The sequence below is a fragment of the Chrysochloris asiatica genome, unplaced genomic scaffold (assembly GCF_000296735.1).
Source record: "Chrysochloris asiatica unplaced genomic scaffold, ChrAsi1.0 scaffold00006, whole genome shotgun sequence".
Lineage (NCBI taxonomy): Eukaryota > Metazoa > Chordata > Mammalia > Afrosoricida > Chrysochloridae > Chrysochloris > Chrysochloris asiatica.
The window spans coordinates 24,405,397-24,421,031 of record NW_006408524.1 but is presented as its reverse complement, the minus strand read 5'-3'; the positions used below and the strand labels follow the sequence as shown (position 1 = coordinate 24,421,031).

General features: G+C 38.7%; 1 pseudogene; it reads left to right on the top strand.

Moving 5' to 3' along the window:
- Positions 1-12,051: 12,051 nt before the first annotated feature.
- Positions 12,052-13,296, top strand: LOC102834486 (annotated as a pseudogene).
- The last annotated feature ends 2,339 nt before the right edge of the window (positions 13,297-15,635 follow it).

Below are 15,635 nucleotides of genomic sequence, written 5' to 3'. Positions count from 1 at the left end.
TGTTAATGAGTCTTCCTCCAATCTTGATGTCACATTTTTCTTCATATAACCCAGCTTCTTGGATTATTTGCTCAGCATACAGGTTGAATATGTATGGTGAAAGAATACAACCCTGTTGCACACTTTTCTTAATTTTAAACCATTCAGTGGTCCATGTACAGATTTCTCATGAGCACAATTAAATGTTCTGGAATATTCGTATTTCACAATGTTGTCCATAGCTTGTCATGATCCACAAAATCAAAAACCTTTGCATAGTCAATAAAGCACAGGTAAACATCTTTCTGGTATTCTGGACATAGTATCTCAAATAAGTGAGATACAAAACTTCATATAAGATCTCTTAAAATCTCCCAATTCTCATCCAAACTTTCACCTTAATCTCATTAACCATTGCAACTCTATATCCCCCAAGTCTAAGAAATTTGGAAGACAGCTACCTCACCAACTGATTGAAAGAGATCCATGTTTGTGCTCATTCCAAAGAGAGGTGATCCAATGGAATGCAGAAATCATTGGTCAATATAATTAATATCCCATGCAAGCAAAATTTTACTAAAGATCATTTAAAAATGGCTGCAGCAATACAGAAATTCAGGCTGGATTCAGACAGGAATGTGGAACAAGGGATATCATTGCTGGCATCGGATGGATCTTGGCTGAAAGCAGGTAACACCAGAAAGATGTTTACTTGTGCTTTATTAACTACGCAAAATCTTTTGATTGTGTGGATCATGACAAGCTATGGATAACAATGTGGAAAATGAGTATTCTGGAACACTTAATTGTACTCCTGAGGAACCTGTACATATATCAAGAGGCAGTTGTTTAAACAGAACAAGGTGATACTGAAGGGTTTAAAATCAGGAAAGATTGTATTCTTCCACCATACTTATTCAATCTGTATGCTGATCAAATAATCTAAGAAACTGGACCATATGAAGAAGAATGTGGCATCAGGATTGGAGGAAGACTCATTAACAACCTGAGATATGCAGAGGATATAACTTTGCTTACTGAAAGTGAAGAGGACTTAAACTACTTACTGATGAAGATCAAAGACCACAGCCTTCCATGTGGATCACATCTCAATGTAAGGAAAACAAAAATCCTCACAACTGGACTAATAAATAGCATTAAGATAAATGGAGAAAATTATTAAAGCTGTTAAAGACTTTATTTTGCTCAGATCAACCATCAACACTCATGGAAGCAAAAGTCAAGAAATCAAATGACATATTGCATTAGGCAAATGTGCTGCACAAGACCTCTTTAAAGTGTTCAAGAGCAAAGATGTCAGCTTGAGAACTAAGGTGCACCTGACTCAAGCCATGGTATTTTCAATAGCCTCATATGCATGTGAAAGTTGGACAATAATAAGGAAGACTGTAGAAGAATTGATGCATTTGAGTTATGGTGTTTGAAGAGAATATTAAAAGTGCCATGGAATGCTAGAACCAACAGATCTGTGTTGGAAGAAATACAGCCAGAAACTGCTCTTTAGAAGCCAGGATAGTGAGACTTCATCTCTCCTACTTCGAACATATTATCAGGAGGGACCAGTCCCTGGAGAAGGAAGACCCTTAAAGTTATGGATTGGCACAGTTGCAGAAGCAATAGATTCAAGCATAGTAACTGTTGTGAGATTGGCACAGAACTGGGCAGCATTTTGTTCTGTTGTGCATAAGGTCACTATGAGTTGGTACTGATTAGACGGCACCTCACAACAACAACAATCCCCTATACAGGGTCACTATGAGTCGGAACTGACTCAACGACACTTAACAACAACAAAACCCTTTGTAGTCAGGCAATTTCAAAATGATTGTCAAACTTCATCCAGTGCCACCAAAAGACTGCTCTGCTTGGCGTGGTTAGCAGAGCTCTGGAAGTATCCTGATCGGCAGCAGCATGGACTGGGGTAAGGAAAACAACTACAGCCAATTACTTTTCCCATCAGACAAGGCCTGGATCCCAATCCTTCTGCTGTGCCAGGGTGCAAACTGAGATGACAACTGGGGCCTTTTCAAGAGAATTAATTGGACTCATTAAGGTTGCTAATGGGCCCATATCCAACATCCAAGTAACTTTTTTTCATTAATCAGACAAATGTCAAAGGTACCTTCGGCCAAATGATAAGTGGGTGATTTCCCTGCCTCCTAAGTCTGCTAGAAGACAATGTTACATGGTTTAATCATAAACCTTCCTTTTTCTCTGGGTCCATACCTTGGGTGTTGGGGCTATTTATAAAGATAGTGACCACACTTAGCACTAGTCATTCTACCTTGCACCTGCAAGATGTGATGGAATAGTACAACCCACCAAACAGGTTTTTCTCCCACAGTCTCCACAGAGTACATCACCCTTAAACTCATGGCCAAAATACATGAATCAAATACTAGAATATTTCCAAGCTTCCTGAGATGGCTCCCAACCTTCACACTGTGTAATTTATCTGCAACTCCAACCAGCACTTAAAATACCTTCAATGATTATGAAGGAGCCCTGATGGCATAGTGGGTTGGTTACTCATTGGGCTACCAACTACAGGGTCAACAGTTCGCACCCACCAACCACTCTAAGAGCAAAAGATGTGGTTCCATGCAAATAATTCTCCATTACTCACTTCTATCACCATTCCAGCAAAACTCCTAGAAGAACTCCATGCAGCCCAGGAAAACCTTAAAGTCTACTGAGATCTACTGGACCCTAAACTTGGATATAAGACCAACAATCATTGTTTTATAGATGGTGCCTATGAAATTTCCAATTCTACTTGTATTATGCGATCCTTTAGGCATATCATCTTTGCTGGGCAATAACTATGAAAAAACAAGCTAGACTATCTAGAATTGCTGTACCTTCTCTTGTACAATACTTACCCACCAAACCTATTGTCATTGAGTGGATTTTGACTCATAGCAACCTTGTAGACAGATCTATTTAAATTCAGTCAAACTGCCCCATAGAGTTTCCAAGGTTGTAATCTTTGCTATTAACAGACTACCACATCGTTCTCCCACAAAGCAACTGGTGGGTTCAAACTGCTGACCTTTCAGTTTGTAACTGAGAGCTTTAGATGTATTGAGCCACCAGGGCTTCGTAAAACACTATCATGTATTCTAAACTGAGCTAACTCTGGGGAAGACAGAATGTTCATGGCAATTTTAGCTTAATGCTGTTGTTAGCAAGACAGGATTCTGTGGGCTTTCTCAGGCCTTCTCTCTGAAGCCTTTACATTATTTCTTTGTACTCAATCATTAGTGAAGGAAAGTGAAACCTAATGAATCCCACTTGAGATTTTATAATGATTGTACAATCATTATGATAATCATTATTTTATACTCTTTCAAAACTGGCATTCTTGAAAGATATAGTTCTATACCCCCATGATTGTATTCTATGTAATAGGATAATCTAATACATGATCTTTTCTATATCAAACAGGTTGTCCTCCTATAAATTATACTTTTTCAAAGGACATAGCATGCTCACCATTGTCAGGTTTTCCTGTTTGTTGCCTATAAAGAGGAATTAGTCTGTTTTGAAAATAGTTTTATGAACTCCAATGATTTTTCTGAAGGCAGCTGTGGAAAGGCTTTTGTAATAGCATTCAGGATGATTGTGGGGTGGGGAGTAGTGGCCATTGTTGGTTGCCTTCAAGGTACCATTTTCCTCTCTTCCCCTAGCGTAGTGAGTCAGCCTGCTAGTCTCACAGTCAACAGTTTGAAAGCACCAGTGGTTCCATGGTGAACCAATGGTTTTCTGCTCGGAAACCCTGTACAGGGTCACCAGGAGTCGGGACCAACATCTCGGCACAGTACCACCACCTTCCTAATAGTATCTTAATTAAGGAAAGGACCATTCTCAAGTGTTTTAGTGAAAACTGAGCTGTAGTTCCCGAGGCAAGTTATTTGGAATTAAGGGCAATTTCTCAGCCTTGCCCTAGCGATCAGCGCACGAATCCAAGTCTAAGCTGATCAGCACAAGGCATTCCACTGACCACAGGAATGCCCTGGTGTTGAACCTGTTTGGGCCTGTTAGATAGATGAAGAGAATTTCAGAGCCTTGTGAGAAAGAGTTTTCCTTATTCTCACCAGAGAATCACAAGAAGAAATGCCCTGTTTCTCCAGACATTGAGAAAAGCGGATGTGAAGGTAGCAGTGTGAAGGATACCAGTGTGGAAACCACTCATCTCTATTGAAGTCTATATTTATTGTTTCCTTACTCTAAGACAGTATCATCTGACTCTCCATTAAGGAAAATGAGGCCGTTCGTATCCCTGTCTTTCTCTTCACTTTTCTTCCTCAAGTTTAATTCCCAATTTAGAACAGCTTACCTTTCTTTGATATTCTCTTCTGTGGCCATAATTGAGTTTTCTGTGTTGTGTCTGTAAATTGATTTTCAAAGTTTAATAACAATCATTAACCTATCTATTATTTAGAGTATAAAAGATTTATTCACTGCAGAGTCAAGATGCTAGCTTTATTAAATTCTTTTTTTTTTTTTTTTTGCTATAGATCCAATGTGTCGCACTCTAGGATCAGCAGTGGACTGTGAACCACAAGGTCAGCAGTTCAAACCCACCAGTTGCTCTTGGAAGCCCTACAGGGTCACTAAGAGTCAGAACCAACTCCATGGCACTTCACAACAGCAACATAGATTCAGTGTAGGTATCATGGAATACATGAAGGAGAATGTTTCTGATGTCAAACCCAAACAGATTGCTTTTAGGTGTATTCGACCAATTGTTCAAAAATCATACTGCATTTCTGATATATTCATATTTGGACCACAACTTTATTTTAATTTTTAGTTTTTTTCTCTGGAGTTTATAATTGCCTGTATTTTTTTTCTAAGGGCAAAAAAAATAGCCTTCTTCACTGTATCAAAATCTCTTCTAGCACCTTCTTCAGTCTATCTGTAATAAGCAATTCATTTCTTATAAGATAATAAAATAAGACATACTTTTTGGTACCCACTGAATTCTGATTCTAATTTTGAAAGGCTGATTTCTAGACCTGTTATTGTAGCAGTCCTTCAGAATTTCTTTTTATGAGCCCCTGGTTAGGTTCACTATTTTCTTTATTTCAACTCATTTTCTTTCTAATTTTCCTCCCCCTGTTTTTCTTAGTACATTCTCAACTAAATTCCTAAGGAAAAATAGCTTCTTGATTTCTTCAATATCTTCATCTTGTTCTCATGGTTACTTGACAGTTTGAGTGGGTACAGATTCCAAGCCCAGGTTCTGCTGGAGAGATTCACTCCAGCTGCCTCCGCCACATCCCTGATTGTAAAGTGTGGTTTCCTTCACGCTGTCTCATCCACCCACAGGCTTCCATCTCTTTTCTGACTTCAATAAAGTCGGAAAAGCTCTCATCTGTTGATAATTCTCATTCTAAAGCTCTTTAGTCTTGTGTCTTTATTTTCTTTTTGATTTTTTCCTATACTATCATTTTAATAGCTTCCAGATCAAACATATGTCTTCAGTTTGTCATTCTAAAGCAGAGACTCTCCCTAGTTCTTCTTTTTTTAAGTTTTCAAAAGAATTGTGTTGGTTTTCATCACGTATAAGAATCTACCTTCCTACTTTGTCATGAAAAAGTAGCTCATGGGGAGCTCTAAACTTTTATGCAATTATATAAAGTTGAACTATTGAAGTGGGAATAAATGTTCCAGAAACATTAAATACTTAGCCTCAGCTGCTAAAAGATTGGCAATTTGAGTCCACTCAGAGGCACCTCAAAAGAAAGGCCTGGTGACCTAATTCTGGGGGGAAAAAACCAGCGTTTAAAACTGTGGTGCACAGTTCTATTCTGACTCATAGGGTCACCATGACTCAGACGCAACTTAAGGGCAATCAGTGTTTTGGTTTATAGACCTCATAGGAGTCCACTTATCAATTTGTCATAAAAACATGTATTTTTTAAAAAACTTTTTATTGTGAATTGGGTAAAAGTTTATAGAGGATATCAATTTTCCATTCAAAATTTCATATGCATCTTGTTTTATGTCACTGATTATAATCCCCACAATATAACATCAGTTACCTGGTGTGGCGCTGTGGGCTAATGCGTCAGACTGCAGTCATTTGAACTGCAAGTTTGGTGGTTCAAGCTCACCAGCCGCTCCTTGGAAACCCTATATAGGGTCGCTATGGGTCAGAATTGACTTGATGGCACTTAACAACAACAACCATCTTTGGGTTTCCCATTTTCATTCCTCCTGATGTCTTAGCCTTTCTGAACTTTGTCCTTGGGTAAATGCTGCCCTTTTGATATCAAATGGTTGGCTATTCTAAGGTGTGTGTGTATCTCACTACTGTTATTGTTCCTCTTATAGATCTCTCTTGGTCTGAAACTGAGCAACAGGGTAAGTTCGTTTCCAGACGTGTAGGGTGACCATGTCTCTACCAAACATGGTCATCTTTCATGTCTGGGAAGGGAATGAAGGGGCTTCTACCAGTCCCTATCCAATGTTTGTTGTTGTTAAGGGCCATCTAGTCAGTTTCGACTCATAGTAACCCTGGTGAGCTTGAACTATCAACCTCACAGTTCAAACCATTCTTGCAGTCCAGTACATTATCCTGCAGCACCACACCAGGACTCCAGCCAGCCAGTAAGCATGGCCTTTTTACATCATCAAAGCATTGAAGGAACTAACTGAATGAGAATTCCAATTAAGCACTAAAATCACTTAGACCTTTTTGTAGTATTCTTCAGGATGGAGTCATTCCATTCTGAATAAGTGGTGAGAACGAAATCATAGTATGCATATTTTGTTATCTTAGGAATTCATATAAGCATATCACCTATAAGCAGTGGTATGCCGGTAAGTATTTAACAATTGGCTTGGCAGGAAGAGACTGTGTGTGTATGTGTACCCCATTATCTAATAACATCGAGTCAATTCAGAATCATAGTAACTTAGAAGGGAAGAGTAGAACTGCCCCATCAGGTTTCCAAGGAGTTCTGGTGTGGCGCTGCAGGATAATGCACTAGATTGAAAGGTTGCTTTGAACCACAGGTTGATGGTTCAACTCCACCAGTCACTCCTCTGAAACCCTATACAGGATCACTATGAGTCAAAACCCACTTGATGGCACTTAACGACAACAGTGTTACAGATGCAGAATGCCATATCTTTCTCCCATAGAATAGCAGCTGGTAGATTTGAATCACTGACCTTTCAGTTAACAGCCAAGTATTTATCCACTGTGCCATCAGAGTTCCTTGAGTGTGTACTGCATATGTGTATTATGTGTGTGTACATACTATACTCATGTGTGTATACATATTATACATGTGTGTATATATTATATATATATATATATATATATATAGTCCTGGTGTAGCGCTGTAGGATAAGCCCTCAAATAAGGTCAGTTTGAACCACAAAGTTGGCAGTTCAAATCCACCAGCCATTCCTCCAAAACCCTATATGTTGGGGACCTGCCTTGACATAGTGGTTCGGTTCACGAGGAGGAGATACCTAATGGCGGTAACAATATATCAAGAATACACAGAAAGAGACAAAGAGAGAGACAATGAGGCACCCCAAAGCTAGGGTGGATACATCACTGGTGGGCAGGCTTGGGAGTACAGGCATCGTGGCCTCTGCAGGCAGCAACTCACTGCCCTGCCATCTTTACTGCGTGCCCTTCATCTTGTAATGCACTGCAATCTTTACTGCATGCCTTCCAACCAGTAATGCACTACAATCTTTACTGCATGCCTTCCAACCAGTAATGCACACCTGGGGAGGCCCGGGCCTCTGTTTTATTTAGGGGAGGAGCTTCACACCAAGCTGGGAGGGACTTAGGCAAGGTACAGCTAACATCAGTACTTTTCCAGACATTCAGGTAACTTTACATCGTACTTCGCTGGTTCGAATCCCAGGCCAGCAACTTGGTTTCTCAGGTCCAATTAACATATCTATAGCCCCTGAGCTTAGGTGGGGGAAGGTGAGAGATAAGGACAAAAGCTTGGGCGGAGTCCCGCTGTTTCGGCTTCCTGAGTCAGGTTTTCAGGAGGACTCGAGATGCCCAGGTGAATGGGCTGCAACTGGAAAAGGATTAGGGAGGATGGGTTCTTTGTCTATAGAACAAAGAACCGAGAAGTAGCTAAGATATTTTTAGTTAATCCTTTTGGAGAAAGGCTTGACCTTGGAACTTTTAGTCTTAGGCTTTAGGAAAATATCACATCTATCTGTGGATTATCAAAGGCTCCGTGTATTAATTTAATATATATAACTGAATATTAAGATGAAAGCAATTTGCCATTAACTGCCAGTGGCCTCATTTGTTACACTCGGGCCTATAGGACCTTGAACCTCTGACCAGTCTTACATGGTCCGCAACACCTATACAGGGTCGCTATAAGTCAGAACTGACACAACAGCACTTAACAACAATTGATTCTCACAGAATGCCTTTGATGAGTTTTGCTAAACTTTTTAATCTGTAGCTAACAGATGATTGTCATTCAACTATGATTTGAAAAATGGAGCTGCATCGTAATCTGCTAACTCTTTTTCAATAAATCTATTGTCATGAAATGAGATATATGCATTTAATTTTTCATGATGTCTTTTTTTAACTACCAGCTTGCAAAATTCCTGAAAATTCGAAAATCAGCCTCACAAACTAGTATATGTCAACTCCAGCATACCACTGCTTCTAAATTCCAATTTCACAGCCTGGGGAGAAAAATGAGGACCCATCTGTTCTTGGTATAATAATACTTCTCTGAATATCATGAGATTGTCTTTCTTCTCTGTAATCTCCTTCCCATAATCACCCCTGAGTTCCACCATAAGACATTCATACAGCTCTGGACTAGTGGTCAAGCCCTGATAAAATTTGGCCTCGTCATCCAAGAGGTCACATGGGGCTAAGGCTAGACTGATACTGGTGTCACAGCCACATGATGGCACTATTGAAACACAGGTGGTACAGCTGCCTCAATACCTCTTCACCTTCCAACCCTCAGTTTGCCCCCAGTCATCCAAAACTCAGACTATGTCTCCTCTAAAACCTAGTATTCCTCTTTCACACACAGCTTCTTTCTGTACTGGAAATTCCATCAATGAAAACAATCCCAAACAAGTTGGCTGCTTGGACTGGTTGACTCTTATCTTTTAGACCCTGTCATCCATTAGTTCCCCTACTCTTCTGTCAGTTTCTCCTACTGTGGTGGTTTGCTTCTTGCTGTGATGCTAGAAGTTGTTGTTGGTGGTGTGCCCCAAGTCAGTTCTGACTCATAGTGACCCTGTATAGGGTTTCCTAGGCTGTAACTCTTTATGGGAACAGAAAGCCTCATTTTTCTCCCACATAGTGATAGGTAGATTTAAACTACTGACCTTGCAGTTAACAGCCCAGCTCATAATCCACTGCAGTACCAAGGCTTCTTATTCTGAAGGCTACACCATTGATATTTTAAATACCAGCAGGATCACCCATGGCCAGGTTTCAGCTGAGCTTCCAGACTAAGACAAACTAGGAAGGAGAAACAGAATACTTCCGAATGTTTATATAGAAAACCTTATGAATAGCATTGGAACATATATAGTGCCAGAATATGAAAACATTGTGAATAGCACCTGAATATTGTCAGATGCAGTGCTGTAGGATGAGCCCCTTAGATAGGCAGGCACTCAAAATACGACTGGGGAAGAGTTGTTTCCTCAAAGTAGAGTTGACCATTATGACACTAATGCTGTAAAGATTTCAGGACCCTCATTTCCTGATGGGGCACAATTCAAAATGAACCGTAATAGCTGCAAATATCCATTGTTAATTGGAACCTGGAATGTACAAACTATGAGTCTAGGAAAACTGGAAGTTGTCAGAAATGAAATGGAATACATAAAGATCAATATACTAGGCAGTAGCTTGGTGGGTCCATTTGATAAGCTTTGAACTACAAACCACAAGGTCCACTGTTCGAGCCCACCAGCTGCTCCATAGGAGAAAGATGAGGCTTTCTGCCTCTGTCATGATTTAAAGTCTCAGGAACCCTATACAGGGTTACTCTGCATAGGAGTCCTGGTATATAGCACTGTGTGATAAAGCCCTGGACTACAAGGTCAATTTGAACCACAAGGTTGGCAGTTAAAATTCACCAACTGCTCCTTGGAAACCCTATACAAGGTCACTATGAGTTGGAACCGACATGATGACACTTAACAACAACAATGAATAGGAGCCGACTCAATGACACTTAACAACAATTGAGCTGAAATGGACTGGTATTTGGCCAATTTTAATCTGACAATCATGGTTTACTATTCCAGGAATGACAAACTGAAGAAAAGTGGCATCTCACTGATCATTAAAAAGAATATTTCAGGATCTTGAAGAACAGTGCTGTCTGTAATAGGAGAACATCCATAAATCTACAAAGAACACCAGTTAATACCACTATTACTCAAATTTACACACCAACTACTACAGCCAGTGATGATGAAATCGAAGAATTCTACCAACACCTTCAATCTGAAATTCATCAAACATGCAATCTAAATGTATTGGTAATTACTGGTGATTGGAATGCAAAAGTTGGAAACAAAGAGGAAAGATTAGTAGTTGGAAAATATGGCCTTGGTGATAAAAATGATGCTGGAAATCATATGCTAGAATTTTTCAAGAACAATGACTTATTCATTCCAAATACCTTTTTGAAACAACATAAAAGATGACTGTTCACATGGACCTCACCAGATGGAATACACAGAAATCAAATTAATTACATCTGTGGAAAGAGACAATGTAAAAGCTTCATTTTACCAGCCAAAACGAGACCAGGTACACACTGTGGAACAGATCATCAGTTGCTCGTATGCAAGCGTAAGAAAATTAAAACAAGTCCAAGATAGTCAAAATATGACCTTCAGCATAACCCACATGAATTTAGAGACCTCAAGAACAGATTTGATGCAGTAGACACTAATGACCAAAGGCCAAAAGAGTTGTGGGACAACATCAAGAACATTATACAGGTAGAAAGCAAAAAGTCATTAAGAAAACAAAAATTAAAGACAAAAATGGATGTTGGAAGAGACTCTGAAACTTGCTGTCCAGAGTAGAGATGCTAAAGTGAATGGAAGAAATGAGAAGGTCAAAGAGCTGAATAGAAAATTTCAAAGGGCAGCTGGAGAGGACAAAGTCAAGTATTATAGTGAAATGTGCAGAAACCTGGAGTTAGAAAATCAAAAGGGAAAAACATGCTCAGCATTTCTTAAGCTGAAAGAACTGAAGGAAAAATTCAAGCCTTGACTTGAAATCCTTCAGTAAGCCTAAAAAGTAATTCATAACAGTTTGCTTGAATTTTTGGAAAATTAAGAATGTTAGATTATTAAGACAATTTGCAATGTATATTTTAGAATTTGTTCCTGTAAATCATTGTGTCCTGTTTTGAACGATTAATCACATTTCATTTCTGTACCCTGTCTTAATAATCACCTTCTTCCTTTGTGTAAAATCCCTCCCTGAAAAATAAAAGAAGAAAGCAGATTGAATCCTGCATGCATTACTGCTAGCAGAGCCATGCTGCTTGCCATGCAGGGTCTGTCTGCCAGTTTTGCATCCACTCTGGTTTCAGAGTTTCTCTTTTTTTCTCTCATTGCGTCTTTGTGTATATTCTTTCTCTATTTCTTTCACCACCAGATCTCCCTACTTCGTGAACCAAACTTCACTGTCGAGGCAGGTCCCCAACACACAATGATAGAGGCACATATGAAAAGGAATGCAGAAACTATCCAGGGTTCCTTACCATATTACGGGCAACCAGATTTGATGGTGGAAACAAAGCTGATCAATTAGACTACGAAAATTTTCTACATGTTGTACATAAATGGCATTATAAACTAACTAAGGCATCAGTACATTGCCTTGAAACAGGCGAATATACTCACATCAGGAATATCTTAATTGTGCTAACAAAAATACTGTGTTGGTACCCAAAAGTTTTGAACCTGGGTCAAGCTTTGGAAAGAAGAGTGCATAAAATCTACCAAGAAGAAAAAGAGAAGAGGCCTGATTATGCATTGGCTATGGGCTACTCTGGGCAGTTGAAAAGTAGAAAGTCATACACGATACCCGAAAATGAGTTTCATCACAAAGACATGCCCCCGAGGAATGCAGCTGCCAGTGTACAAAATGGACCTGGTGGTGGGCCTTCTTCATCGTTGATAGGAAGTGCATCCGAATCGGATGAAAGCAGTACTCTCAGTGTAGTGTGAAAGCTGTCAACAAAGCTTTAGTGCCACACCGAAAGGGAATTCAAGCAATGGAAACAGTGGCTCTAACAGCAGCAAAACTGTTAAAGAAAATGACAAAGAAAAAGGGAAAGAAAAAGAGGAAAAAGAAAAGACTCCAGCTGCTACTCCAGAGGCCAGGGTACTTGGTAAAGATGGCAAAGAAAAACCAAAGGAAGAGCGGGTGAATAAAGATGAAAAAGCAAGAGAGACCAAGGAAAGAACACCAAAATCTGACAAAGAAAAAGAAAAGTTCAAGAAGGAAGAAAAAGCTAAAGATGAAAAATTTAAGACCACTGTTCCCAATGTAGAATCAAAATCAACTCAAGAAAAAGAAAGGGAGAAGGAGCCATCCAGAGAAAGAGATATAATAAAGGAAGTGAAATCCAAGGAAAATGCTAAAGGAGGAGAAAAACCGCCAGTTTGTGGGTCATTGAAGTCCCCTGTTCCCCAATCTGATATTGCAGAACCTGAAAGGGAACAAAAATGTTGCAAAATTGATTCTCACCCTTCTCCATCGCATTCCTCAACAGTAAAGAACAGTCTCATCGAACTCAAGGAACCTTCAGCAAAGCTCTACACTAATCATACTCCTCCACCACTGTCCAAGAGTAAGGAGAGAGAAATGGACAAGAAAGATTTGGACAAGTCACGGGAAAGATCCTGAGAGATAGAGAAAAAAGATGAAAAGGACAGGAAAGAACGGAAAAGTGATCATTCAAACAATGACCGTAAAGTGCCACTGGACTTAACCAAGAGGCATAAAGAGGAAAATGGAACAATGGGAGTTTCAAAACACAAAAGTGAAAGTCCTTGTGAGTCTCCTTATCCAAATGAGAAAGACAAGGAAAAAAATAAGTCAAAATCTTGAGGCAAAGAAAAAGGGTAATGCATTTAAATCTGAAAAGATGGATAAAATCTCCTCTAGTGGCAAAAAGGAGTCCAGGCATGATAAAGAAAAGAGAAAATAGAGAAAAACGGGACAGTTCAGGAGGAAAGGAATAGAAGAAACATCATAAATCCTCAGACAAGCACAGATAATGAAGACTTTCCATCAAGGTGAGATTGGAATGAAATTGTTCAGCTGTGGCAGAAATTTATTTTCCTAAGTAGATTGCCAAGCAATTACGAAGAGGGCCCATTTTCAACTCCTTAAATTATTCAGTTATCTGCTTTATTGCTCCATGCTGAAATCTTAAAATTGAGTTGTGCGTTACTGTATTTTAACTTGTTACTTAATTTCTTCATGTTTATTTTCAGTAAATGGCTGAAAGTGTTAACTGTTCCATATTTTTAGCACAATGTGCTGCATACAGTTTCCAACAAGCAAATTAGGTTACATGTGTACAGAATTTTATTTAAGTTTAATTAAATATTGCCTGGGTTTAGTTTTTTTGTTTTTAAATCTTAAATGCTTTCTTTTTATTGGTTGAAACAGAAAATAAACAATTGTTGAACCATTTTGAATTAAAAAAAAAAAAAAAAGCAAATTTTGAAGTAATACAAAACATGAAATTAGAAATCCAGAGATTAATACTAAGATTTCAGAAACGGACAATACTTTTAAATGGCAAAGGAAAACATTTAAAGCTATGAAAGCCCAAATTAGTGAGCTTGAAGATAAAGCTCTCAACCCTGGTATGCTAGAAGAACAAGCAGGTGGAAAAATGAAAAGAACTAAAGAAATTCTAAGAGCTATATGGGACACCATAAAGAGGAATAACTTACAGGTGATGGGAATTCCAGAACAGGAAGAGACAATAAAAAGCATAGGGAAATTGTCAAGGAGTTTTTGGAAGAAAACTTTCCTAATATCATGAAGATGAGACGGTATGTATAGAAGAAGCTGAACAAACCTCAAATAGGATAGATACCAAAAGGAAATCACCAAGACATATCATAATCAAACTTTCCAAAACCAAAGACGAGGAAAGAATCATGAGAACAGTTTGGGAAAAACAAAAAAAACTTACCTATAAAGGAAAACCAGTAAGACTAAGTTAAGCTTTACTTTCTCAAAAGAAACCATGCCGGTAAGACGGCAAAGGGATGACATATACAAACTTCTGAAAGGACAAAATTACTGACAATTGATCATATACCCAGCAAAGCTGTCCCTCAAATATGATGGAAAAATTAGTGCATTTCCACAGATATTAAAGGAATTTTAATAACCAGACCAACTTTGCAAAAATACTAAAGGATATTCTTTGGAATGAGAACCAACAATAGCAGACAATAACCTGAAATTAACATAACATACATGCAACACCACCCAGAACTCAATCCAGATATAGAAATATTTAATGTAAAACAGGACTCCTGGTGTGGCTTTGTAGGATAAGCACTGGACGGCAAATCACAAAATTGGTAGTTCGAACCCATTAGCTGCTACTCCAAAACCCTGTACAGAGTCTCTATTAATCAGAACCAACTCGAGGATGCTTAACAACAAAAAAGTAAAATAATCCAAAACTGAAAATAGGAGTCAGAGATATTAATTTATAATTAAGTCAACTGCAAAGCAAAAATAGGGATTAGTGTAGTCACAGAACTTTCAAACGGCAAGGAAGGCAAGTCAGTTTTGAGATAAAACAGACTTTTAAGTGGGGGGAAAATAATAAATTAGGAGGTAACTCAAAGAAAATAATACATCTTCACATCAAAATAAAAACAAGAACATTAGAAAGAATTATTAAAAAAAAAATAAAAAAAAAAATATAAAAAAAAGAATAGGAAGACCTGGAGATAAGAGAGAAAAGAGGAAGGACTGGTTGGTCCGAAGCATGGTGAGACCTGGGGACTCCTGAGCCTATGGACAAGGACATAGCAACAAAGGGCTAGAGCTGAGAGTGAAGCATCCAGGGGAGCCATACACAAGAATTCCCAAACTTTCAGATAGTACCCATTTGACCTAGGTTTGATGGCTTGATGATCAGAACTCGACTACTGGAAGATGAAAAAAAAAAAAAAAAATTGTAATAAAAGAAACAAGTATAAATTGTTACAACTTGATGAACTTGACCTATACATATGACTGTAGTAGCTCAAAACACCAACTGAGAGGGAAGGAGTCTTCACACCAAGAATCAATTTTATCTTCTCTGTACACAGGGTTGATAGTGATGGGCAGCTTAGACACTGGCTACCTAAAAGGGGCAGGGGGCAAGCTATAAAGGCATGAAGTGACTGACTTACAAGATTTCAAGAGGGAGTTTAGTTTCAGATTGTTTGGGGGGTAAACAAAAATTGTTTCTTTTAAAAAAGAATTATTAAAAGTTGTTGTTGTTAGAGGACTAGAGTGGAGAGTGAAGCGTCCAGCTGATAAGAAGAGAGGGCATATGCATAAGAACACCCACACTTGCAGATAATACCCACTT